Source organism: Ammodytes marinus, assembly GCF_949987685.1.
Source record: "Ammodytes marinus genome assembly, chromosome: 23".
Classification (NCBI taxonomy): Eukaryota; Metazoa; Chordata; class Actinopteri; order Uranoscopiformes; family Ammodytidae; genus Ammodytes; species Ammodytes marinus.
The window spans coordinates 13,274,528-13,297,467 of NC_137227.1; the positions used below are offsets into that span (position 1 = coordinate 13,274,528).

At 40.4% G+C, this 22,940-nt stretch overlaps 1 protein-coding gene across 1 annotated transcript in view; it reads right to left on the minus strand.

Annotated features, from left to right (window-relative positions):
* The window catches only part of pcxb (pyruvate carboxylase b), a 282,158-nt gene extending 275,552 nt beyond the window's left edge, over positions 1-6,606 (minus strand). Inside the window, exon 1 of the mRNA XM_080052016.1 lies at positions 6,221-6,606. The gene's annotated coding sequence lies outside the window, so the exon portion shown is untranslated. The remainder of the gene's footprint in view (positions 1-6,220) is intronic.
* Positions 6,607-22,940: the final 16,334 nt, after the last annotated feature.

A 22,940-nucleotide genomic window follows, 5' to 3' on the forward strand; every position in this document is an offset into this window, starting at 1 on the left:
AAGTTACTGTTCAACAAAAGGAGCATTAAGGCTACGGCTTCAAAGTAAAAGCATTTCACTGGCTAAACATTAACAGCATTTCACCGGACAAACGTGAGTTGACTTTTATTTTGAAGTACGCCTAACAGGAAAAGTAGCCGCTCACAAAGCCCCTTCACTATCAGCATGTCAATTCAATGCGGTGAAATAAGAGGACAGAAAGCTTGTCATTTACAATACTTGTAACCCCAAGCTTACACCAACCGCTTTATGAACGATAGTGGCATTAATTTTCGGTTTCAGTAAGGTTTTATGCATCAAATTGTACCGGAAATGCTATTTACTACTACCTTGTACCGCCCACTGCTGGCCTGGCATGCTTACTACATCGATTTCGTCCCGTTTCCTCTGAAAACATGTGCACGGGTGAAGATGTCAGATAAATTGTGTCTGAATGGGTTTTTTTTTTAAACCAAAAACGGGAAAACTGTCACGTTTTCACCGTGAGAACAGGCCCTAAGTGTTATACAGAATCCCTTTGTCAAAATCAGCTAATATATACTCAACATCTGCTACCTGTCCGGCATGTGTGCGCGCTGAAAAAAGTGGGGTGTTTACACACAGCAGCGGCGCCACTAATGGCGATCTAAAGAAGCTGCTGTTTAAATACTTACCACGGCCAGAACGTCGTGGATTGATGTTTCAGGGAACAGGCCAGGCAGGTAACTCGCTCTGAGCATCAAATATTAACGGGGTTAGAATGAACAAACGTTCGCCAAGCGTTCACTGGAGATTACCTAGTATGCCTTTAAAGCACTCAATGCATTGTACATCACCTACTTTTTCTCATTACTGCTGATATATAACATGTAAAATATTCATAATAAATGCCAGGAATTATGTTTTTTTTTATGCTAAAGAATGGAACATTGAATTATTATTATTTCCCCATTTTAAGTTTATTAACTTAAGTCTGTGGGTTCAAACAATACATCACAACATGCCTGTAAGATGAGACAACTGGTGTTGAAGTGATTCAAGTAAAGTGTAGGCTAACATGACACAGAGCTCTAATTAACATTGTAAAACAAAGGACCTTACACCCATTCACATTCATCTGTGTAGGTTAACTGGTTGATGAACTGTTTATTGTACAAAAACTGGAGATAAGTTTCCCATAATCGAAAAGATTCAAGGAAAAGTGATCTAAAGACATTTAGGATGTGTAAGGAGACTAAAAAAGAATTAATAAATGGATGTGAAATTCATCATTCATCCTTAATAGTTTAATAGTCTATTCCTATGTCCTATACCTGTTAGGGATGGGAAAAATAATCGATTTTCCGATTAATCGCGATTCTCTCTCGAACGATTCCGAATCGATTCATAAAAGTTAATAAATCGATTTTTTTTTTTACTAGTATTTAATATGAGTATTTCCTGCGCCACTGCGCATACACACCACACAAGTGCGAGTTGTTAAAAGTGGCGACAAAAGGGCAGAGAGCAGCAAACCCATATGACCTGCACTGGCTTTGTGTCTGTTTACGTTTTTGTATGAGAGCTGAATTCCAAGCCATACTTTTTGCACAATGTGTTGAAATGACATAGAAAAGAAATCCTATAGAAACATGATTCACAAGAGTAGAAAGAAAATTAAACTGAATCGGTTTAGTTTTTACATACTTCCATATTGTGTTGAAAGCTGCATTTATTATTGCACTGGTCATAGAAAGTCATATTTGTGACAAGAAAAGCTTTTTCTCTAATACAATATTAGAGAAGGTAATTCATCTGTTGATTGTATTTAATGATCATCACAAAAGTAGGAAGTGGTTAGCAAACTCTGAGTAGCAAACTCAGATGTTTATACAAATATATTTTTGAAAATCACACATATGTACTTAAAAAAAAATTACATCGAGAATCGATTTTGAATCGAATCGTTGACCTCGGAATCGAATCGTGAGGTGCCAGGAGATTCCCACCCCTAATACCTGTACATTGCATCTAAGGATCTGCTGTGTCAGAGAAGTAAGGGACCGCACGGGAGGAGGTCTAAAAAGGTCCCAACAGCAACAAATGCTCAGACAGCAAGAACAGCTTTATTGAGGCTGACTGTCTTTGTGTAGACAAAACAAGTGCTTGTGTGGTTGGACTACAAAGTGGGTACTGGCAGCATATAGATCAGAAAGGAGAGGTAGATCATGGGTTCAAATTCACAAAAAGTCTGGGAAACTACCAAAAAGAAATAAGAAACTCTTCTTTACCCTCAACAGGATCTAGAAAAGACATTAATACTGTATTACATTTCCTTACATTTATATTTTAAAAGACATCTCCCTGACTTCACACATTTCATATCTATACCATGCCTATGATAGCCTGGCATTTCCAGACCTGCCACTAGGCGCTGGCAAATTAAATGTGCTGCACCTGTTGGTCTGGACACTTTCCATTGAAGCTTTTTCAAAAAGTCCAGAAATCCTGACTCACGTTTCAATTGGTTCTATCTAATATTGGCGGGCCAGAGCCCTTTGTATGGTGCTCTGGAGAGGACGTAACCGGATGACGACAGTGACGTGCATGCGCCGTCGAAGCTGTGATAGTAAACATCAAAGATGGCTGCGGATATGTTGTTTGAGTTTGAGACTCCTTTGGCCTCGACCCTTTACCATTTGGAAGACAGCACTCCAATCTTTCATTAGAAAGTAAGTGGAATGTTCTATTTTGCCGACCGACCACGGCAAAAGTTTAATTGAACAGTTTAACAGCCGTTCGTTAAACGAACGGGGCTTAATACGTCACCTTGTGCATCGCTCTGATTGGTTGTAGTGCTGCTATCCAACTGCGTGCAGTGGCATTTGAAATGCATGAGTAGGAGCCGCCCCTCGAGTTGGAAATTACTATTGATCGTGGCCAGACTCTCTATCGTTCAAGATATCTGGGTCTGGATTTCCAGGCTATGCCTATAACGCATTAACCCAAAATATGTTGTAAACTTAGAAACAAAACAACTGCCACACTAGTTGTATAAGTATTTAATAAAGTCCAATGTGTGGTAGATTGAGTGGATTGTCACAGCCAAATGAAATAATTGTATCTTGCTCTTGACTCTCACTGTCAGCCGCTTTACCAGCTGTGTCAACAAGATGCTCAAACCTCCTGCTGTTACAGGCTGTCCCTTTAGGATATAATATGTTGGAAAAACAACATTTCGTGCGTATTTGTCAAGTTATTCTTAAGGAGTATGTAGCTGTCCTACACCCTGTTTTCATATCTTAAAAAGGCTTCATAAAATCGTGGATCCTCCAGTCCCTAGATCAGACCATCAAGGGCATGGATTTTTTTCTTTTTTAAATTATATCAGGAACAGCAAAATTGCAAAAGAGAAAGTTGCTGCCAAGAGAACTGTAGAGGAGAGGTATGAATGATGACTACCATATCATCAGTCACTGCTATTCTTAATGAGATAGCAACTCCTTAAGCTGGTGTATTTCCTATTAATATTAGGACTGCAGGGTGGGATATAACCCTCAGAGGTCCAAGTGTAAACCAAAGGCAAATCAGTTGGGTAAGTAGTGCTGCAGCTGCATTAATTAAAAATGTAATAAAATATTGAATTGGCTCTTATGTATGTCATTCCCCATCAAAGTTCATTTGTAGAGCCAGAGTTCCTGGGACATAGCTAGTTTATTCTCAACACCTGTCTTAAACATACATCACAGCTATTGGCTGGATGAGGCCCTGGCAGTATGAAAAGGATGAGCAGGGTTTCCCAGTAAGCATTTCTAAAGCTATTTTTTCACTTCTCATTTTGTGGAAACCCTAACATCAGCCTGGACTACATTTAACAGAAAGTCCTGAAGAAGAATAAAGTCCTAGTGTGGGGAAAGGTAGGCCTATTCTACTATAAGTTAGTAACAAAATACGAGGTAAAACAAACCGAAAGAAGTCAAAATATATGTTAGTCATTACACGATACAAAATATATTTTCTTTAAAGAAGGCATTGCAGATGTGCAACATTCAGAAATCAAACAGAGATACAGGGATATACTGTAGATGCATACATATTTGAGGTGCAGACACAACAGGCAAACATTTGCTCTGTGGCACATCTTGAGAGACAGGCTGTACCACTTTTGATGCAAAACACTTGAGTTCAAAATGTTCTCTCTTTCGCAATGACTGGGATTTTTGATTGAATTAAAAACACCATAAAAAGCTTGCAAACTGATTCTGCAGTTTAAGAAATAAGACTTAAAGTTTGCTTTTGGAAATATGATATGCTCCACTATCACTAAAGTCCCTGTATCCTAAATGGTATAGTGTAAAAAGTTGATAACGAGGTGTATCTAGGTAACTAAAAAGGGGCTCATAAGCAATGAAACCTATGCATCAATGTAGATAAACTATAATGGATGTGTGTATAATAGACAGTTACCATGAACATTTTCAACCTATCACCTTGGCTTTAACGTAAGTAAATGTGACAAGTAATAACATCAAGGTAAATAAGTGTACCTCCCTGAGCTCTGGGATGGGACAGCTCACTGTTTGAGTAAAGGTTGCTTTTAGGATGAACAAACTGTAAACTCAAATTATTCTGCCATAACGGACACACACAGGTTCAAAGGTGAAAGAGCAACGAGTGACCATCTGCATCACAGAATCTATGGCTGTGTCCGGACTGCCATACTAGCGTCCTACATCCTACATACTCACCATCTATATACTGCATACTCTCTACTCAAAGATCGATTGTGTATGCGAGCTGCGTCGAAACGTTCTCAGTTGAAGTAGGCTATACTCAAGCAATGAAGAATTTCTTCTTCTTCTTCTTATAAGATTCAGGCAGTTTAGACACTGTTAAGCGTATAACCGCCCTCTACAGGTTAGATATTGAACTAGATTTTTACAGTCCTGTGTTCATCATCTGTGTTTTAGACCTCTTGTTTTATAATAATTATGTTTTGAGGCGGAGGATCCCTCCGGCTCATCAGCACTCAGCTGTCTGTGAGTTGAGCTGGACGAGCCGCAGTGTGTGGAACAGCGATCTGTTCTAATCTCTCTCCACTATCAGACTCACTTCACTCATTTCACTTAGTGACTCTAATGTTGTTGGGTATTTATCTTCATCTCTTATCTATTGTAAGAGTTTATGAATGACTGCATACAGTTGTCAGATCGTGGAACTCCAAACAATGTTGTTGCCTAGCAACTTGCTCGAAAATATTTAATTTTCCTGGGCGGGTAGAATTGACCCAATGCATTGTGGGGCGGTTGAGTATTCATACCCAAAATCTTCCCGGAAGTTAGTACTCATCCGGGAATTTCTCACATACCCAAACTCGCATACCCAACCGTCACATACTCAAATTGAAGTCAAAATGAGTATGAGTAGGACGTTAGTATGGCAGTTCGGACACGGCCAGTGAGAAAAAACATGGCAGCACACGCAGTTACAAGCTCCTTCAATGGGTAGCTTACAATAAAACAAGCATGTTGTGCAATCTACAAGTTTCAACGTGTAAATAGAAACTTATTTTCCCTTGTGCATAGCCTATATAGGCCCAAGGGGAACTATGCTCCCCACTGCAGGATTTCCTTGTCTTTTTTTTTTTTTAAATAGCAGGAGTCCCATATTTAAATACCTCCATCTGGTAGAGGAGCTACACAGTATTTTACTTCCACATCTAGTCTGTAGGTGAGAAAGTAACCTGTGACAAAAGCTGTCAATGCTGCATGTTTTGTAGAAGTGCCACTGCAAACTCATACTATATATAAACCTACAATACTTCAAAATATCCTAATTTAGCGAGGATCCCCTTGAAACAATCCGATAGCCCTTTAACCCCTTTAACTTTGGGAACAAGCCTAATATGAGTTTCCTTGTGCACATTCCAGTGAAACATAGCAGTGTCAGAACTTACTGAGTGTAGCTAGCAACGTTGATCGACCAGTTATACTTTCTAGACAGCCTTACTACAAAATATGGTTCTTTCTCGATCAACTGTGCAGCAATGACAGTTTGACTTAATGCATGCAAACATTTGGTATCGCGTTAAAAACAAGACAAATGCAAGTAAGGATACACGAGGAGCAATTTGAGACACTTGCAGAGCAAGCAGAAGGAGGGAAATGGGTTGTCTTTAGGTCAAACGCACTCAATGACAGCAACTCGCACACAAGCAGGACTCATTCAAACTCGTGCACACACGCTGCCCATCAGTACTCACATGCTGGTGTTGTGTCGCTGTCAGTAAATGATCTGAATCCGCTGTCCAGTAACCCGACACCGAGTGTATACAGTCGACTATCAAGAGTGTGTTTATGTGTGTGATTCAGACACGCTCCTCCACAGAAGAGGAAGCAATAGTCAGGGGGGTTTATAAACACACACACATAGGCAGGTACCCAAGGAAGGACTTCGGGACGGCCGAGCGGGAGCTCAAGGAGTCGACACGCGCTGTCACACACGCACGCACACTAATTGCTCAGTGCCTCATGTGCAGTAAAGGCGCTCTGACTCTGAAGCTAGTTGCTAACTGTCTATTGTAGCTAACTTGCTAGCAGCTGGCACCGTCTGTCTCCGAGTTGCGGATAGAGTCTGCTACTGCGCCTGCCTCCTACTCCCTTTTAATCTCCCTCTCTCGCTCAATAAGCTTTCATCCCCTTCTTTTGAAATGACGCAACCAGCCACTCCCCTCCTCCGCTTTCAACCAATCACAGAAGAGGGCATAACAGGACGTAGCGAGCGGCACCATTTAAAGAGCTCGAGACTATCTCACCTATGCTATGGACATAAGAGCCGTAACCCATCTGTAACAGTGTAAAAATGGAGGGTACTGTATCACAAAACATATGTTGGTTATAAAAGGGGTTGACTCAAAGTCAGGAATGCTATGTTCCGTTATATTAAGAACATTATAAACAACTCAGTAGGCCAGGTCCTTAATTGGAACTAAGCGAGGAATTGTAATATTTAAACCTGTGCCTTTTCTGTTGTGGCATGTCAAAATGGCTTCAGAGAAGAGGGGGAAAAAGTCAATAAAGACGTAGCTATCACTAATTAATAGGCTATAAAAAAATATAAACTTTACAGCAGACATTTTGACAGCAGGAAAACACAAGGGTAGGCATAATTTAAAGGCTAAGACTAAGCATCTGTATTTTGAGCTAAAGAAGTTCTTCCCAGGTGCCACGTGCCAAGCACGAAATGGCAGATGAACAAAGTTAGCAGCAACGTAACTCAAGAGCTATTAAATAGAGCAAAAAAAAATGCACTTACATTTGTCAGGTGTCCAGAAATACGTCTACAAAAATGAAATGTTAATATTCCGTATTTTCTTGAAAGAGGTGAAGGCTACTTGTTTGCTAACAAGTTGCTCCCAAATGGCCAAAAACCAGTAAGCCTAAAATTGCAGTTATGTTTGAACTACGTCATCTAGTTGATTAGTCGCACCTGTGCTTTTTCTGAAATTGGAGCTCATACAAGTTGGCACAATGTAACCTTCCTTACCCCTGTGAGTCTATAAGTAAGTGCATACCAGGTCAGTTAAAAAGCCCAACATTTGAAATGTGTCTATGTAAAAGCTTGCAGTTCTACACAAAAAGGATACAATTTATAGTAAATAAATAATTAAATAAATGTATTATAAAGTCTATTTAAATTGTAAATGTTGCCGTTTTTTTCAATGAAATTCCTCTGGAAATCTAAATAAATTTCAAAACTATATTCAGATATAAAAGTAGGCCTAACTCAGGCTTTTTTCCTTAATTCACACTTGGTTTTACATTTATAATGTTTGCGTTTCTTTTGCTTGTTATTAGACTGTTTATATCTAAAAGCAAGGCTGTGCTAGCTTAACGCAAATGCCTAGCACTTGATCCCACCCTAATTTAATGGGGATATATAACCTAAAACCTTATTATTATTATTGTGTTATTTCAATAAAATTAGAGGAGGAAATATGCACAATTGTCTATATAAACTGGAAATCAGAGCGTTGAGACATGAATTTCCAAAATGTCTTTAATTTCACATGTGGTAATGTAACAACAGAACACAAAGACATCATTACAAAGTGGAACAGGTTCCCCCCTGAATGTTTCTCAACTCCTGTGTGTTTCCTTATCGGTTCAAGATAACAGAATCTGCGTCAATGACATTCCTATGAGAAAGCATTGAAAATCAACTAGCTTGATTCAATCGGATACAATATATATGGAGACACAAACCTAATCTTTGTTTGCAGGATTGGATCATCATCTGATCCAGTTAAATAAATACCTATACATTGTTTTTACATTGTCCTATTTTGGGGCAGAACTTTAATCATATTGCTTTTGTTGCTTCTCTTTTAAGCTGTTCTATAGCTATACCAGATTGGACCTACATAAAATAATGTTCTGTGAAACAGATTCTCAATATTATTATGCTGTGGCTTTGTGTGCATTCAAGCCAAAGGGTAGGCTACACAAATGTCAGAGAGCCTTTTCTGTGGGGTCAATATTTATCACCCAAGTAACCTTTCACCCCCTTTGAGGCCACTAGCACAGTTGACATAGCCTTTAAGTGTGCACATTTAGTTTCTGAATTTAAAATACCTCATGTTATTGTTGTCAATAAAACAAGGCATTATTTTAAGATTAAACAGTGATTTAATGTTTAGAATTTCCTGACATGTAACACCTGTGTAGATTTCACAAACATATGCTTTCATTGAGCGTGACTGTAGCAATAAGGTATTAAACCTGGCACAGTTGTGCCCCACCACGCGATGTCAAGTGTCAACAGCAGAGGGAAAGTAAATATAAGTCTGTCACGTATTTCATAACAGAGCCAAGCCTCCAACTGTGTCAATGACAGAAGTCGGCCTCCATGTACCGTATCGCACAAGTGATAAAAACTACAGACTCAGTCCTCCGTTCTCAGACAAAGCTAGTTCTCCCAATTTACAGACTCTCTGATTCAGTAGACAATGAAGGAGATTAGCCTATAAAAGGTGTGTGTCATTGTGTCAGGTGTAACTTGGCATTGCTTTCTTTTTTTCATTTCCTCAAATTCATTTTTCTTTTACTGTCAGTAAACCACAGTTAATTTGGACTCTGAGCGGTCTTCACAAAAAAGTACATCTCAGTGAGATGAAAGACATAACAGTGTTGCCAGCCTCATATGTGTGTGCTTTAGTACATGTCTGTTTTTACTTCATTTTGAAGAGAAAGATAATGTATTACTTCATTGATGTCATTACCCTTTAATGTAACAACATTGAAACATTTAAAACATGTCAGGGACTTGACTTGACTTTCATCATCAAAGTTGGAGCATAAGTTTTTAGTATGACAAATGACAATAAAGGCAAAGCATTCTTAAGCACAAAACCCTTGTCACATGACAAAAGTGAAAAGACCCGCATAACAGCAACAGTGGGGATGGGTTGTGGTGGGCAGATGAGCTCAGTCGACTGGCAAAGAGCTACTTGCCATGAATAGGTGAATGGCCGCTACTCAGTAACTACTCTGTTTATTCTATCCCCCCATTGGTCTGGTCTCCCTCTCCCCCTTTATCTACGTGCTCTGTCTCTGTCTCTCTCTCCTTGAAAAGGGCCAACATTCAAGTATGCTGCTGGTTATCCCTCTGATTTCTCCCCAATTGTTTGTGCAAAATGAAAAGCTTTCCAGTTAGTAGAACAAGAACAAAAATCTCCAAACCAAACACAACCATTATAATTCTTTGTGTGATAGCTCTGGGAAGTCCAAATGGTTTGGATAGGCTGATGTGGCCCCCAGAGCAAGAAAATTAAGACAAATATAACACTACTTGAGAGCACATTTATTAACTATAAATAACACACATTTTTTTATTACAGACGTGGAAGGCTGAGTGTTAGAAAAAAGGCGTTTGATAGAGAAAAAGTGGGCAGACAAGCTGGGCTAGACAGGTTGGATTTCTGTCACGTTCTTTCCAGGGGGAGGAGCCATTTTAAAAACAACTGTTAACTTAAATTAGTGACACACAAACAGTGCTCACAAATAAATGCAGTTAATCATACAGCCAGAACACATATCCTTGGGCTCATACACTCAAGGTCCTGCTTACTCACAGGGGGGGGGCAAACAGGCATATATGCTATACAAGCACTGCTATCACATAAGAGGGCAGTAACAGAAGATATGGGGACAAAGAATACTCACCGCCTTTTGGAAAAGCTCCTGAGCCACCAGATAGATGAGAAACTGAACCAATCACTTCAGGTAAACTGTAAGTGAGCATGAGGACAGAGACCAATTGTTCTCTGCAATCAGTATAACAATTGAAAGGGATGCTGTTTGTGTATGGATTTTCTTTCTTTTTTTACGTCAATTGAGCTGACTCAACTGTACACACTTCCAACACACATACACATTCACCATGACTCTTCCCCAACATCTTTCAGGACAAACACACACACACACACACCACACACACACACACACACACAATCCCGGTCGTTAACCATCAACAGCTCAGTCCCGGGCACACGGCTGTGAGAGAGGAGATGGTCTACAAAGGTCAATATTAGCCCATTATGGTGTTATATCAAAACCTTTCAACAAGCTGTGTTTGTGTCTGTCTTTTGCAGATGTGTGTGCGTGTTTGTGTGTGTTTGCTTTTTTTGTGTTAAGTAGGATGGGGAGATCGACCAATATGATGCTGTCTGTGGCCTCGGAGACAGAGCTTAGCTTAGCATGGAGGCTGGAAACAGGGGAAACAACTACAGAGGTAAAAATATATATAAATAAACTGCCTCTAAAGCTCACAAATGAACATGTTACATATATCTCATCAATCAATCTTCAATCCATGTAAATGTGTTTGGTGTCAAGAGACATATGGAAAAAACTTCCATAAAGGTTATTAAATGTGTTCAGATGGCAAATGCATGAGAAACATTTAAATATTTAACATCAAAATACACAATGTACAACAAAAACATTTTCTTAAAAGAGTTTGTAAAAAAGCACTGAAGTTTGAATTGAAAAACACAGCTCTGAAGAGTCTTTGACCTGAGTGGTAATAAAGCATTTGAGAGGGCTAAACACTACTGCCAGTTGATTGGCTCTCTCCCCCCCACTGTCCCAGTTCCTACATCGTCTTTCCCTTCTACGTTGCAGTAGAAGACAGCAGGGTCTGTGCCATGTCCAAACGAGCCCCATGCTTGGTGGAAAGGTATGATGGTGGCAGGCTCTCTTTGATTGGAGTCACCGCCGTCAGTAGCTGTGACTGTGTGAGAGTTTGAAGCAGTGATGTTGCTGTATGTTACCAAGGTGCTGGGACCTAAAACTCTGGCATTTCTATTGGTCACGGAGTTGAGGACATTGTCTGCGTTATTGCTGTTGGTGCTTGACATTCCAGGGAGGCCAGTGGAAGAAAAGCACAGAGCTGGAGCTTGGGGCTGGAGCAGTTTATTGCCCGGGTTTGGCACCAGATTGGTGGGATGACTGAGGGCCAGACGCTGGGTGAGGAGCTGGTGCTGCAGCCGCCTGTCGGTCCAATCCTCCTGGGGCTGCCGGTGGATCTTCATGTGAGCATTGCGGGACTTGATTTTATAGAACATTCTGGAGAGAGGAAGGAGGGAAATCTAAACCATGTGTTTGAGTGCCCCGAAGCCAAACACACACACACACACACACACACACACACACACACACACACACACACACAGAGTTTGTGTAATTGGTCCCACTCACTTGCCACACAGCTTGCAGGGAAAGAAGCTGGCCAATGGGGGAATGGGAACGGCTTCCTCCAGTCCAAACTGTCTGTCCAATGGCTGACAGATGGGTGTAATCTATGAAAACAAGACCAATTGTGAGCTGCCTAGCTGTGATGTACTAGTTAAGCTGCATTCCACATCAGATAACAATACACAAGTACTCCAAGTTCCCCTACATTATTCTACGCCGAGCACACTATTCTATTGCATTTGTTTCATGTCTTAATCTATGAAGTGAGATCTGTCGAAAAAAAAGAATGCATGACGCCAGTGTAGCCCACAGAGTATCATGGGTATAAACAAATAAGCAGAGGACAGCAACAACAGGAAAAGAGAGAAGGCTAGAAAGAGGCTTGACAAAAAGAATTTGCCTCAAGTTGTTTCTTACACTTTTCTGCTGTTCCATCTCTCCACTTCTATTCTCCTCCTCCTTCTGTTTCTTCTGCTTGTCCAGGAGCTTCTTACTCAGGTAGTAAAATTCAACACACTGGCACACATTCTTAGTCCTCACCTGCAAGACACACAAACGCAGGTCAACACGTGCATAATGAATACCTGACACCCACGAAAAACAACTGTAACTTTTGTCTAACTCAGCGTGACTGCAAATACATAAATCAGCATATTCTGGAAAACATGAACAAGCTGAAACATTCAGTAGGTCTAACACAGTGTACACTGATATTTCCCAGCCTTTTATGTAGTTGGTGTGTGTTTGAGTGCTAATATTGTGAATCGAGTTACAACATGCAGTAATTATCCAAGTGTTGCGTGCTGTGAAAGTGGTGCACTTTTGGGGAATTCATTGTTGTGCAATGTTTCATCTTTAATCAAGGTAACCAATGGATGTGCTAGAGTGTAATGGTACTTAAATACTCAGATTATAGATGTGACTATGAAGGGAGTTAAAGAGCTGAAGGGGAGGCCAGCTAATGTGGATGGAAGAATAGGTCAAACATGAGTATTTGCCCTGACTTGTTGGCATCTCAATAATTATAATAAACTATGCCTGGTTCTGTGTAGTTAGAAGTGTCACTGCAGTCGGGCCGAAACAAAAGAATACTGTACTCACTGTACCTTAGGAAGAAAATAAAGAAATACTAATTTACCTTTAAATACTAATCCTGCTCAAAAATACAACACTCGTAGTTGGACTGAGCACACAACAGACAAAACACTAAAACGTGTAGTAGTGGATCATTCTATTTTCTATGCTATGTGTTGATTTGACCATCAATAATGGGGTATTATGCATCTCAGCAAAGCTTTGGCATAGTTGTCAACACAAAATGACTGACTGCAACTGTATGTTGTTTCAAAGAACCATCTGATGACACAATATAAATATAATAAATAACTGCAGAAAACAGAGCATTTAGTTACATTATGCTTATGCATGTGGTGTCAATTTATCATATAACTAAATGTATTCAGATATTCATCGGATATTCAGTCCGAAAATGTTTTTGTAACGTGAATGTTTACAGAAGGGTTAGGCAACTGGAGTTGTTGTTTACAAGGAGCAAAGATAATACATGACAGTAAGTAGCTGTGGGTCATAACAGATAAAGTACAAGCTTTGTAAAGGGTTAATGACTAAACTGAAAGCCTTCTAGCTGGCCAAATATCCTGTAAACTGATACACCTGATAAAAACTGTGACTTCAAAGACCTTCTTGGCCAGACTCTTAAGCCATATGTGGCGAGAGGACTTTGTCCCAAAGCTGTGAAAGATCTCTGTGTTCTCTCTATTTGTTTATTAGTTGTAACAAAAGATAACTTGATGGTTCATTCGTTCAATTCTTGAGTGAATTAAAATTGCCTCGACACTGCATATACATAAAGTACACACAGTTTCAGGCCACAGGCCAAAGATAGTTTTTAAAAGAAAAACATTAACATTCATTAAGTAAAAATCCACGAACAATAAGAAATGCATGAATAATAGTTATACCAGTTTCTGTATGAGTGAGAAATCTTTTCCACACATTCCCAGAGCTTCACTGAAGAGACACCTTTCACAATCTGTCCAAAGATCACTACCTACAGATGGAGAGGAGAGAGGGGGAAGGTGGGGGGAAAGAGGCATTGAGAAACAATCAACAAATACCAACAGGTCAGCCTGCAATGCAAAGCAAAGCAACTTTCCCCCTGTGTAAAATCCTTAAAGCTAGAGGGGGGTCCTGGTACATTCCAGGGAGTTCAGACATCTAAAATGTTATTAAGCACCACTACCCCCCCCCCCCCCCCCCTCCAACCTGAGTGGACATTATTATGCAGAACAATGTCTACTTTGTACTTTACATTATTCTTGGTGGAATTACATGCACCGAAAAGAGAGAGAAAGAGAGAGAGAGAGAGAGAGAAAGAAAGAAAAGGAGAGGGGATGTCATGTGATAAAAGGGGAGGAGGTTTGAGCTTCTACAAAGGCTACTATTGTACAAACACTGGGAATGGTTACTACTTTGCTGACTCACGCTTTGACATGCATCATGTTGCCTGCTGTAGAGAAACACTAAACATACCTTACTGCAACACCTTTAAGTTCATCTTACTTCTTATTTCATTTCCATCTTTATCTTTTTTATTAGTCCAAATCACCTCTAAAGCATGGCAGTGTGAGAGTGGGCTTAACTCGGGTTAACAATTCACCCTCAAGCCACAGAGGCAGTGGAACACTTTAGGAGGTCATTTAAGAAATTCTCCTTTAACAGACATAGGGCACCTAAGGGTTAGAATGAGGTCACAGGTCATGGGTTACCAGAGTAGTGGTAGTCTCCTGTTACCGAGGGCTGTGAGAAGAGCAGCATCTCCAGTGTTTCCTGGAGGAGACAGAGAAACAGGCAGATAATGCATGCAATGGTTGTGAGGAGAATGAACGAGTGAGTAAAGGAAGAGGAAGGAAAGAAAGAAAGGACAATGCAAATGAGTAGTTGAGTGATAATCGTGCATGGAGTAAGTCATGATGGATGGAGGGATAGTGGAAAATATTGGTGCAATGAGTGCATAGGGAGACAAGATTAAAAGAGAATAGATAAAGAAAGATAGAAGTAACCTCGTCACTGGTTACCATTGTGTTGCCTCTGGAGTAGTGCAGACAGTGGAGAGCCAGCTCTGTGTTACTGCCCCCTCCTGGTAGGCAACTGGAACTACACATGGACAACAGCTTCTCCACTGTGCAGTACACGCAGACACATATACACACACACACACACACACACAAAATTGTTGTCAGGGTATATCTTACATACATTTCTCCATCATACAGTTCATTACAGTTATATATTATTTTTAATGATCTTTCAGGTCGCTGTAGCCTTAACCCTTGACTATAGAGATTTTTAGTTGTTTGTAATGCTGACTGAGGACTGACAATTCACTGACAAGAATAACAAGTTGGTACATTCAAAAAGTCTGGGTTCACTTTGTATGCCATTTACCTTGATCTTGTAAGTTGGCACTCTCCTCTAACTGTTTCAACGGTTTCCAGAGCAACTGTTCCCTAGGGGATTCCTCTTCCGGTGACCACACCCCTGACCCCTCACCGACGACACTGAAAGGAGGAAGCTTGGCCTGGAAATCATGACCCACATTGACACACCTTGAGAGAGAGAAAGAGGGAAAAATTGAAAAAGGGAAAAATGTCTACATTACATTACACTTTTTGAGTGCATGATCTTCCAAATATATTTTTTTTAAATTCCTAATGTGTTTTACCTGCATATATATCTGACTTGGCATCAGAATACACACAATGATTTACAGTTGAGGGATGCATTTGACAGATTTTCTTAAATCTTGACATGAATTGTTCTGCTATGTTTTACTTACGGTACCACACCACACTCATCGTCCTCTTCCACACATGCTTTTTCCTCCTTTATCTGATGGAGAGATGAAAAGGTGGAGTACAGCCCCAAGCCCCTGCGTACAGGATTGAGAAGGGGTCGAGGGGTGTAGTGGCCCCTCTTCTGACCATTGCTGGAGTGAAGGATGCTGGGAAATGGAGTTCCGGTGTATATCGAGGACACTTGTTGCTATAAGAACACAAGTAAAAAAGCCTTAATATTGTTGCCCTGTCCTTGACACACAGTCATAAGCAAAAGCCAGAAATAAAAATGTAGTGTGTGTACAACTGACTTCAGCCAAAGTATTTAGACAGTGACCTATAAAGGTATTTTGGGTCAAATTGTTTGTTACTATATTTAGTTTCTGTGTATCAAATATAGAGATAGGTCCATGACAAATTAAGCCTAGCTTGGAATCAGGACAAACCGTTCACCTAGTTCTGTCAAAGGTGAATAACATGCCTCCAAATCTGTCTCATTTACACACTGTATCTATTCATCGTGTTTAAAAATAATTTGCCCAGATTAAGAGTGTGTTTTTTTGCAGCAGTAATGCGGTTTGAGCTAATGTAATTTCATGAAAAATAACCATTTCTGTGACCACTATGTCTACAGCTTCTCTTGCTGTCAAATGAGTGTTGCTGACTAAATAGGCAAACCTGGCAAATGTGTCAACTGCGAAAATGTGGCCTCTGAAAAGCAGTGGTCATGAAGAAGGATGTCATGTTCTCACATGTTGAATGTATTTCTTTACTCTTAATAAACTCATACAGCCTGTACATAAGTAATTTGGGATGTAATGAATAAATTGTTTTGGCCTGGATACTCTGAGCAAAAACTAGATGTTCAAAGTGTCAACAGAATGATTCCTCTGGAGAAAGCTAAAATTGGCATATGTCAAGCCCCACTAAATGCAGTGCCAGGAGAGACCAAGTCCCTCCCTCATTAATCTTTTATGGACATGAGTAAAATGCTTTCGCACAGCATTGTGGGAGTCCAGGCAAAGTGTGACAAATAAAGAACAAATTAGGTTGGATATTGACAGGAAACTCTGTAGTGAAGGTGGGACAGGAAGTTTTGTGTTGCCCTGCAGTGGATCTCTTTTCATATTAAGCCAGCTAATGGACAATATGAACAATATGAATCAACACATGCATTAAATACAGATACTATGAATTTTTTATCTTACACTGAGGCCTGCTGAAGAACTGGAAGTAGGCTATACAAGCATGCTTCCCCAAACATCAAACTGTGTCTGTATATATGTTCAAATTGTTTCCTGTGGTTAAAAATAGAAGGAGATAGAAGTAAATATAGAAGTGCCATTGTGTACCTGTGGCTGCAACTGGGTCAGACTGGCCGGTCCATACTTTTCTTTGGGGGTCACCGTGGGAGGGGCTATCTTTTCCGCTGCCTCATAATGTTGTCCAGAAAGGTGAGATGGATTAGAGGGAAGATGGAAGGAGGGATGGACTGAGTGAGTATTATAGGGACACAGGGCTCTGGCTGGGTGGATGGACCGGACTGTCGAAGTAGAATTGAGGAACGTTTTTGGAGACTGAAGGATGTCTTGCGAGGCTGGTGAGAAATGAGAGGGGGGAGGACAAGAACAGTGAGTGTGGTAGACTGTCAGACAAAACATCACTGTTATATGTGCAGACCAAGTGTTCCACTAGAAGCATACATAAGCTGTTTGTCTGGAAACACGTATCAGTTATTCCAATCCACCTATGAATTTAAGGAATACATACAGTAATTCTGGATAGGCCTATACTTTATATTCTGGTTGTTACATGTGTGCATTTAATTTTTCACATGGCGTAGAATAGTGTAAAAAATATGTCTGTGACAGATGGTTTTATGTGTGAAAATGTGAAAAGTGAAAATGTAATTTGCATATGGGAAACGGGAAATTTCACAAGTTCACCTACGATAACCCACATGTCCCGTAAATTTACATGTGGGTACGAACCTGTGGTTTTCATCTGTAGGGGGGAAACTAAAGTTCATTTAAATGATCTCATCTCGAAAAAAAAACCTTACTTTGTAAATATTACTGTGATTTCTCCTACTGTGACATCACAGTAATATTTACAAAGTAATTATTTTTTTAACCCTATATTTATCTTACTGTGATGTCACAGTAAGATTAATATAGGGTTAAAAAAAACACTCTTTCTGCCTTTTCTCAGGCTAGGATGAACCGATTTTTTTTTTTTTTGCACATTTATACTACATAGGATCTCAGAATTCAATACACCTTCATATTCCCACCGGTGAAGTAGGCCTTTAAGTAATCTGGTCTATTTCAGTTTTCTTACACTTATGACAGACTCTGGAGTCTGGATATTAGGGTTGGGTAAAAATATCGATTCTCCGATGCATTGCGATTCTCTCTCGAACGATTCCGAATCGATTCATAAAAGTTAATAATCGATTAATTAAAAAAAATTAAAAAATTAAATAATGTTTTTTTTTTTTTTAACTAGTATTTAATATTAATATTTTTGGCGACAAAAGGGCAGAGAGCAGCAAACCCATATGACCTGCACTGGCTTTGTGTCTGTTTACGTTTTTGTATGAGAGCTGAATTCCAATACAGCACTTTTTTTTCACTTTTGTACACCTTATACTGGTATTGTGCTAATGTTTTATTTGTTACCAGAAATGAAGGCACCTGGTTCTTATGTGTTATTATTGTTCAAAGATGTCATGTGAGAAAGAAAGAAATACTATACATGATTTAAATACATTACATTTAATACAGCACTGTCAATTGTGCTGATGTTATGTTACAATTTGCAAGAGGAGAGAGTTATACCATGGCTGTTTGTTCACAAGGCATAAAATTAAATAGATAATTATTTAAATTAAATTTTAATTATTTTACTCTTTCTTGTGTATTTCTACTTGATACTGAATCGATATCGAAGCATTTCAATCAATATCGAATCGAAATCGAATCGAATCGAATGGACAATTCGACAATACCCAGCCCTACTGGATATCTTTTAACATTTTCATCTTTTATCTCCTTTTTACTATCATACTTTCATTTTAAAAAAAAATCACACACAATACCTGTACATGTGATGTTGCCATATTCACTACCATGGGACGACCTGAAGTTGCCCTCGATGTTGCCATGGTCCCCTGAAGGCTGTGGAAAGCTGTGTGACAGCAGTGGAAACTTCCATATCATCCCCGGAGAATGGACTGACGGGAGAGATTGCAGGTGGGAAGCGAAAAACTGGAGTGCGCCGATTGACTCTGTCCCCTGGGACACTGGATGCCCGGTGCCAGATAAAGCTACGGGGGAATCCATTTTGGAGGGTGAGTGGGAGGGAGGAGGCAGAGGCGTGGGAGGAGGACTGAGAACTGAAGACGTGAGGTGAGACGACGCAGGAGGAGAGGGGAAAGATGGGAGAAAGGGGTGAGCGGGGGGAGAAGAGGAGGAGGAAAGCACGTAGGAGTCTGAATCGAAGGCGCAGCTGTGCCTGGACTTGACCAATCCATGGCTATCTCGACACCCTGCTCCAAATTTCCACATCTGTCCAGAGGAGTCTCCACTGGGAACCATTGGGAATCTTCTCTTTCGCTGGGAGAGGAAAGCCTCAGAGAAGGAGTCCAGTTTCTGGGTGTAGGTCGTGCTGCCGATCCCCATAGGTGAAGTCTGTGCCAAAGTGTGATTGTCTGCCGTTCCTCTCCACCTGCCCTCTCCAGTTTGGCTCAAGGGAGAGACATTGAGCCAGGGCCCCTCAACCTCTGCTGCTGATTGAAGCTGATCCTCAACCGAGCCACAGCTGGACCCATAATCTTCTTCTCTCCCTATATAATTATCACTCACTCTCGAATCGGTCCTACAGTAATCTACACTGCTGTCACTATAGCTCCCTGCTGCACTGCGGTTGCAGTTGGCACTTTGTTTGGTGAAGTCGCTAACATTAGCTTCCCTGTTGTAAACTTCTTCATTTTTAGCTTCATAGCTAACATGGGCATAATTGTTATGGTTTGCTATGAGTTTACGCCTGATTCCTTCCTCGCTGCCACAATTCATGGGATAAAAAACATTGTTTGCATTTCCAAAGCGATCCCCTTTACTGTAAAAATCATCTGCAGGGCTGTCACAACTCTCCCCGTCTTCCCAAATCGCCCCTTTCTTGCTACTGCCATACCAAGCGTCAGCAAAATGGCTGCCTAAGCTACTTTCTCCGTCAAGATGGCCTCCCATGTTAGCATCTCCATCCAAACCACCTGCGTTAAGCAAACCATTGTCACCCCCACTGCTCCCCATTCTTCCCCCAGGAGAGGTGTGTGAAGTTGGGAAGGAGTTTGTGGATTCTTCCCCTCTACTTCCATATTGCTCCAGGGGGTCCTGGGAAGGCTGAGAGGACGGGTAGCCCACTTCAGGACTTTGAAGGCTGGGCAAGGTAAGGTGAAAGGGCCGGCGGTGGCGATGGTGGTGGAGGTTAGGGAAGGATTGGGTGGAAGAACGGTCGTCCATGATGACTTGCTGGGTGTAGCTAGGGTGCCTGCAGGAGTTGGGCACAAACAATGAGTAAGTTTTTAAAAAAATACAATTATTTCAAAAATTGGCAGTAGCACTTGCATTCTATCTACTAAACAGTATTTTACAACCTAATTAAAAAATGTATTTCTGTTCAAACTCTTTGAATACATTTCACACCAAACATACCTCCATAGTAAATGAAATGACCCTGATTTTAGTGAATCAATGCTGTTATGGCTATCAAAGGTGTTGACCCTTTCTATACCCTTTCTATATGTTATTTGTGGGGTGAAAATAATGTGAAATCCTACCTAAATACTACATTTTTACTGCAATCAAAAAAAAGTAGGTGATAAAAGTATTATAAAAATGTGCAATTTAAATATAACAGATATTCCCGAAATCAGGTCATATAAATGATGGATCACAGAATTTGGTGCAATGCCAGCAAGTTAGATCTTTGGCTTACCCTACCATAGCTAATTAGTACAATAAGGCCACTTTCTAATGGCTCTAAGAATTATATAGTTATTAAATGTTGGGCAAAATAGGATAGTTTCCAGTAACAAGAGAAGGCAAGAGTTGTCAGCCATTGCCCTAAATGAATTATGGAGGCTATGCAGCCTGCAGTCTTAAAGTAATGGCGCCATTTCCATTTAAAATGCAGCTTGGATACGTCCTCCTGAGTGTGCATATTCCTGTGGAGCATTCACGCTGTCACGGTCTACCTCGACTGATCCCTTTTTTGTTCTCGATTGCCCCCAGAAAACAGGTGACAGATTATCAGTTGTGACTGCAAAAGGCTGCTGCTTCATCTGAAGAAAATCACATGTAAACTGGCGGCAAACTGACACTGAAGGAGGAGAAGCTAAAGAAACGGTAATCATGCTAGCAAGCACAAGTCTGCCTAAAACATTTTTTTTAAATAAAAAAAAAGTGTTTTATAAGTGTCTGACAAAGCCAATTACTTTTCTGTTTGTACTATGATTGACAATACGATCTCCTTCATAAAACCTTTCAACAGCAGCTTGTTAGCAATGGAAAAAGAACACACAACTTTGTGCTGGTTAAGTGTGCTGTGCTTGGTTAGCTCTTGGTTGTTTTCTTTCTCTCTTGAAACCACATTGTGCTCTAAATAGGACAATGAGTGAGTCAGAAAGAAAAAGAATGCAGGGAGATGAGGCGGAGAGATAAATAAAACAGTATATGTTTTGAGAATAGATCTTTTTTACCGGTCATTGGCGCTTAATTTCCTTCTCACATAAGTTCGTCCTCTGTGATTCATGTTTTCGGGTCCTTGTTGCTCTTGTGATTTTCTTCATCGTTGTCTGTGACTTTTTTTTGCTCCTTCGCTCTGTTTGTCTAATTATTTCCCCCTTCAGATTTTCAGCTTCTCACATAGCCCTTCCTATATCTGCCTCTCTCTGCTGTGTATCCTTTGACAACACACACACACACACACACACACACACACACACACACACACACACACACACACACACACTCGCACACACACACACACACACACACACACACATACACAGTCCGAAACGCATGACACATAAGATGAGTAAAATGGACACACACAACACTGATACACAGACCACATACACAAACTTTTTCAAACAAACACACACATACGCACACAGACACATATACTCATTTACTTGCTGAAACACACGTACACACACACACTCTCTGACTTTCACACACACACACACACACACACACACACACACACACACACACACACACGCAGGTGTCAGAGGAGACCGGCGGGTAGTGATGTTGCCTGCCTTTGCGTCGTCGAGGTAACCACATCCTGAGGAAACAAACGCTGACGGATCTCCCTCCTTTCAGCTATCTTTATCTCTCTGCCCCCCTCCTCCATCTCTCAGTCTCTCTTTCCGTCTGTGTGCACGTCCTTATCTCTCTCTGAGTCTCACCAATGCGGCCTAACTTTGTTTTCTCTGTCTTTCTCTTCTGTTGTTTGCTTACTTTTTTTCCCACCCCCTTTTTGGCGCTTTTTGCTCTTTTGTAGTTGCTCTCTTTTTTGGGTATATTTCTGCTTATGTAGAGGTCAAGCTTTAACAACTTTACTTTTCACACATACACAAAGCTCTCCCAAGCCAAATACTCTGTTATCGAGTGATCATGATGCATTTTCAGAACTTAATTATGTGTGTGCGTGAATGTACATGCAAAAATCCCCAGTGGCTTCCTGCGTACAGTGTGTGTGTGTGTGTGTGTGTGTGTGTGTGTGAGCGTGCATACAGTGTCGTGCGAAAGTTTGTGAACCCCTTGAGCCTTTTGGAATTTTATTTATTTTAACCATTATTAATTCATTTTTTTCAATATCAGTATTTTTTATATGAAATAACAGATGTTTGTTTATCAATTCAACATTTTTCTTTTCCAGAAATCAATTGTTAAAATAGATAAAACAAATTATTTGACAAATGTTGTATGTGCAAAAGTTTGTGAACCCTAAGCTGCATTGCTTAAATCGAGCAAGGTAAATACAATCAGGTGGGCCAAACTGATTGATGAAATAGACCAATGAAATGAGAGATCTTTAGGGAAGAAATTGGGCGCCACTAGATAAAACAAAGATAAAACCAGGTCAGTTTAGGCCCACCAAACTGAACCCATACAGGTCAGACATGCTCAAAGGGGAAAAAATCTCAGAGGATCTCAGGAATAGAGTTTTGATGCTGCACATTTGTCTGAGGACAGCTATACATTCGTATAAAAAAGTTTGAGCTCCATCGGCCCACCGTGAGGCAAATCATCTACAAATGGAGAGCTTTAAGAGTGACTTAACATCTGCCTAGAAGTGG